Source organism: Trachypithecus francoisi, unplaced genomic scaffold, assembly GCF_009764315.1.
Source record: "Trachypithecus francoisi isolate TF-2019V2 unplaced genomic scaffold, Tfra_2.0 Lachesis_group11, whole genome shotgun sequence".
Taxonomy (NCBI): Eukaryota; Metazoa; Chordata; class Mammalia; order Primates; family Cercopithecidae; genus Trachypithecus; species Trachypithecus francoisi.
Window position 1 is genome coordinate 65,719,585 of NW_022681456.1, and position 6,000 is coordinate 65,725,584.

Genomic DNA, 6,000 nt, shown 5'->3' on the forward strand with positions numbered 1-6,000 from the left:
GCTTTTAGCAGCCTTCTTATCGGTTCCTGCGCTTTTACAAACGGTTGTAACCTTATTGGAGCTTCCCCAGGTGTTGTTTTTCTTCATGTGTTTGTGTCGGGCAGGCATATGGGGCTCAGGAAGTTGGGACAAAATAGAGGATTGTTTGTACTGGGCCCAGGACTAAGATATGTGGCAGACACTGGTAATTAGAGCAGGACAGAGACTTTCACAACGTTTGTCCTTACAATGTCTGGAGTCTATAGATAACCTTAATCGGTTAGGTCCGGGGTCGATCTTTAACTAGGCTCAGGGCGCCGCCTGGGCTGTTTGCCTGTGGACTTCATTTCTGCCTCTTAGTCTCTTCATTTGATCTCTTTCAAGCTCTCCTGCACAGTATATTCTAGATTCTCTGTCTTGGGTAAGGGATTATAATGACTGTTTATCTCCAACCACATGCCAGTGCTCTCATGTCCTGCCTTCCCTTCAAGTATGAAGTCTGCCTGTGATCTCATTCCCGTGTCTGAGCAGGTAGAGCTCCTATTCCTGTGCCATTTTGCAAGTAGAGGCTCCTGTCCGTCTGTCATGTAATAAACCTTCCTTCAGCGGGAAAAAGAGCGACTCAATAAACGTCCCTAGGAAAGCATAGTTCTGCAAGGCTTGGACAAATCCTTACCTGAGGATGTGATTTACATGTTACAATGAAAGGAGAAGGCAACAGCATGGGGTGTTTTTCAGTCTTTATATCTTATTCTATGCCAACATTATAGTTCTTTAAAATTTAAATTCATTCATTCAATAAATAATATATACATATATAGTTCAAAATCAAAACAATATAAAGCAATTACATAGAAAAACATATTTTATTTCTACCCTTGTCCCCATTCACCCTGATTCTCCCTCTAAATTAGTAAGCATTTTTATTAGTTTCTTGCATATTCATCTCATCCTTTTTAAATGCAAATATAAATACATGCTTATTCTTTTTTTTTTACACAAAAGCTGCACTCTGTCCTCACCTTTTTCACTCTAAGTATTTTAACAATACATAGAGAACATGCACTTTTTACTCTTTACATCTGCATAGTATTCCTTATGTACCTGACCCACAGCGTATCTAACTAGCCTCCATGAATGGACATTTTGGTTTTTTGCAGTCTTGTAATTACAAAAAAACATTGCAATGAATTTGTTTATGCAGTGGTATCTGTAGGATAAACTGCCAGAAGTGAGATTGCTGGGTCGAAGAGTAAATGCGCTTTAGATGGTTATTGCCAAATTGTCCTTCACAGGACTCTGCCGCTAGCATTTGATAAGAGAGTCTCCTTCACTGCCCTGACAATAGAGTGTGTTGTCACACTGGATTTTTGCCAATCTGATAGGCGAGAAATGGTTTCCTAGAGCAGTTCTGACTTAATAGTTGTTTTTTTTTTTTTTATGACTGAGGTTGAGAATATTTTCATTTGCTTAAGGGTATATTTCCTTTCTGTAAAAAATATGTGCAGAGGAGTCTATGCCTGAGATGAGTTACAAATATTTTTGCGGGTTTGCCACTTATCTTTTGACTTTGCCTTGGCATGTTATTATTATCACTACTCTTTTGCCTTCAGAGGGCTTTTGTTTGTTTATGTAGTTAAGCATCATTACTCTCTCTTACAATCTCTGGATTTTCAGCCATAGTTAGAAAGGTCTTCCCTACATTGATGTTACAAAGGGATTTGTCTGTGTTTTATCATATTTTGACAATTCCTTTCCCCCTCATGTTTAAATCTTTGAATTATTTGGAGTTTATTCTGATGAGTATTATGTTAGTTATGGATCTAACTTTGCTCTTTTGCCCCTGACTACCCAATCGCCCCACTACTGTTTTATTGAAAAATCATCTTGACTGATTTGAGATGCTGCCTTTATCATATACCAAATCCCCACAGGCATTTGCTTATCATTCTGACTCTGCATCTTTTCCATTGGTCTATTTGTGAATTCATTTAGCAGTAACACTCTGTTTTAATTATTAAGTCTTTATAGCCTCAATAATAGTTGGGGCCTTGTGATACTTCTTTTAGGGAAGAGAGAAAATCCTTGAGTGCTTTCAATGAGAAAGAAAGTGGCCCCTGTCAATTATCTTGAGTAGAACAGTTTCACATTTTTACACATCAATATATAGTAGGACTAGGTATCTCTACCATGAATCACTTTGCAAGGGAAGCAGCAGTGGGCCCTTACGTACTTGGAGCTGGATGATACACGATGCTCCTTTTCACCCCCGAATTTGCCAGGAGGCATGAGGAGAGTGTGAGTTTAGGAGGGAGAGGGGTGGAGGCCTTCTCTTCTACTTGGATGCTTGAAATGATCCCAGGGAAGGAGCCTCACTGTAGGAGCACTGAGAAACCAATGCTGGGAATGTCTAATTGCTACCAAATGGTATCTAAATGGAAAGCGTTATGCTCGATGCCTACCTTGGAGTTATAAACTTTTTGCTCACTGACTTTAAAAAAGATACTATGAATTTAGAGCTCTGACTTTGGCTAATAAGCCCCCTAAACTATCTTTTATCCCCCTAAACTGTGTTCTCAAAAAACATAACCACCGTGTGAGAAGCTCTCTGGATTGTCTTCAAGCAGGACAATTGTACACTCAATGATTTGCACTTCCAATAATGCTATAGAACAATGTTTAATTAAAAGAAAATGTATATGTGGCATAAAATAATTCTGTGACTTTCCCCAAGGTGTATACAAACTGAGGTTGCCTTTTCACTCAACTACCGTGATAGTAACTTATTATGAGCCCGCTGCTGGCTTAACTATTTCCCTGAATCCTCAAGCAGCCCTGATGGAGTCGGCTCTGAGGCTTTAATACCTTGCAAACTGCACACAGGAGCATGGCAGAGCTGTGCGTGCGTGCTTGGGTGACTGTGAGCTGGGCAAGGAGGTGGGAGTAGGAGTGGGCAGGAAACCCTCTATTCTTGATACTACAAATCTCTGAGTCATTTTCTTTCTCAGTAGGAGCCTTTGTTATCAATCCCTCGATTCTCTGCGGTTTGTTTTTAGCATACCTCAGCCTCTCACAGTGGGAATGTCTCGTTCTTTCTTCCCATCACCTTCTCTTTCTCCTACTTCACAGTAGCAATTGTATCTTCTCCTATTCTCCTTCTAGATTGCTCTGATGTTTGAAGGAACCTTCAATGGCTCTTCCGGGGTGTGGCAGGCAACCTCGCAAAACTTGTTCTGCATGTTGGCCAAGGATCCGCTGATTTCCTACATAGCCGACATTGTACAATCCAGTTCTAACAGTAAAGGAATTTTCTCTATAAACACTTAGAGTGTTTTTAAAATTTATTTTTCCCAACAAAAGTAATATATACATTAAATAAAAATTAAACACTGAAGAAATATGTATTGTAAAAAGTGAAGGTGCCTTGTATTTCTATCTGCAGAGAAAACCACTTTAATAGTCTAATGATCCTCAATTTTTTTCAATAGGTATGCCAGCTAGATTCCTCTTCCTCCTGCTCCTCCTCCTCCTCCTCCTCCTTCTTCTTTTTCTCTTCTTCCTCTTCTTCTTCCTTTTTGACAGTCCGGCTCTGTTGCAACCAGCCTGGCCAACCTAGTGGAACCCCGTCACTACAGGTGGAGCGCAGTGGCACAATCTTGGGTCACTGCAGCCTCCACCTCCTGGGTTCAAGGGATTCTCCTGCCTCAGCCTCCTGAGTAGCTGGGATTACAGGCACCTGCCACCATGCCTGGCTAATTTTTGTATTTTTAGTAGTGACAGGGTTTCACTAGGTTGGCCAAGCTGGTCTCCACCTCCTGACTTCAGGTGATCCACCTGTCTCAGCCTCCCAAAGTGCTGGGACTATAGGCATGAGCCACAGCACCAGGTCAGATTATTCTTATTTTACAAAAATGGTGTCACAGTACACATATGGCTTTTCATTTTGCTTTCTTCACTTCGGAAGTCTATCCAGCCTGTCCATATGTGGCAATCGCTGTTGTAATGGTGCGGCAATATATTTTTGCTCCATTTCCATTTATCTCATCTTTGGTCCCATCGTAAATTAAAAAAGTACACTGAAGTAAAAGTGAGGAGCCTTGGGTTTCTAGCATAGTTTTGCCACTAGCCAGCTGTGTGGCTATAGACAAATTGCTCAACCTCATTCGTTTCAGTTTTCGTTGTTAAGGGTGGGGAGTATGATTTTAAAAGCCCCTCCTAGCTCTGTCAGATCAGGCCCATTGGTAATAGTATGTGATGGGCACCTGCTGTGTTCCAGGAACTGTTCTAGGTACTAAGAAAGCAGCAATGAATGTAGAAGAAAACCCCTATCCTCATAGAGCTTTCATTTCAATGTTGAATATATTCCCCTCTGAATACCACCGCAAAGCATCCGAAAACAAGTGCCTCTTCTCCCTCCATTTCTTTACCCCCCAATTATTCTCCAACTCAGCTACTGAACTCTTGCTTCAAACCCTCCCACGGCAGTCCTCTAACAAATGCCAGCAATTAACCTATTCACAACATCCAATAGGTTCTTCTAGTCTACATTTTACTTAAGCTCTTGCTTCAAACCCTCCCACGGCAGTCCTCTAACAAATGTCAGCAATTAACCTTCTATTCACAACATCCAATGGAGTCTTCTAGTCTATGTTTTACTTAAGCTCTAGGTGGAAGGTGACACTATTACTTGTTTTCTTCTTAGACTGATCGTCTCTTTCAGCACTGATTTCTCTCAAGAATGACCCCTCCTTTTCCTGACTATACATGTGGTCAACACTTATGACTTATGGAATCTGTCTTTGCAAATTTGCCTATGCTAAAATTTATTTGTAACTCCAAAAGTGATCCTGATAGGGTTTTTGAGGCCACTCACAAATGTGTGCAGAGGAGCACAAAATTTGAGCTTCCCAAAGGGCATGCTCTCAGCTGAGGCTGACCAAGGTGATGCTTTGCTTTCCTGTTTCAGTTCCCATACTATGAAGAAGTTTCCTTATCGTGGCCTATTTAGTGCGCATTTTTCACACCTTTGTGCTTTTTGTTGATGACGTTACTGTTTAAAATAGCCCCAGGCCAAGTACTGAAGTGCTGTTTAGTGTTTCCAAGCACAAGAAAGCTGTACTATGCCTTATGAAGAAAATAAGTGTTAGATAAACTTTGTTTGGACATGAGTTCAACATTAATAAATTGACAATGTAGATGAAATACGTTATTTTTAAACAGAAACACACATAAAACAAGGTTACCATTGAAAAGTTGGTGAAAATGTCATGACCAGAGGCTTGCAGGAACCTAACAGTGTATTTCCCCTATAAGAAATGGTTCAGCGTTTTCTAATTCAGGGTTCGCAGTGGCTTCAGAATAATGAAAATCAATGTATTTTTAAATCCAACTTGTCTTTCCTTACCATTCCTTAAATGTTGGCATTCCTTGGGTCTCTCTTGGTTCGTTGCTCTTCTCATCTGGTGACTTCTCCAAGACTACCCCCTTCTCTCCTAGAAAGGACTCCAGACATGTATATCCAACTGCTGTATGTGTGTATTTCACATTCCTGGTCCCAACTAAAAATCCCAAAGTAGGAGTTCGAGACCATCTTGGCCAACATGATGAAACCCCGTCTCTACTAAAAATACAAAAAATTATCTGGGTGGGGTGGTGCACGCCTGTAATCCCAGCTACTCAGGAGGCTAAGGCAGGAGAATCACTTGAACCCAGGAGGTGGAGATTGCAGTGAGCCAAGATCACGCCACTGCACTCTAGCCTGGACAACAAGAGCAAAACTCCATCTCAAAAAAACAAGAAAAAAACAATCCCAAACTATGCTTACTACCTCATTGATGTGTTCTTCCTTGAATAGTCCCAGTTTAATAAATGATACCACCCAAGTAGGTAGGCCGGATCATGGAGAATTCTTCTTGACTTCTCTGATTCCTTCCCCACTCCCCCTAGCTCCCAGGTGGTTGACTCTAGCTCCTTAATGTCTCTCAGCTCACTCTCTTCCTTTCTGCTCCCATGGCTACTCCT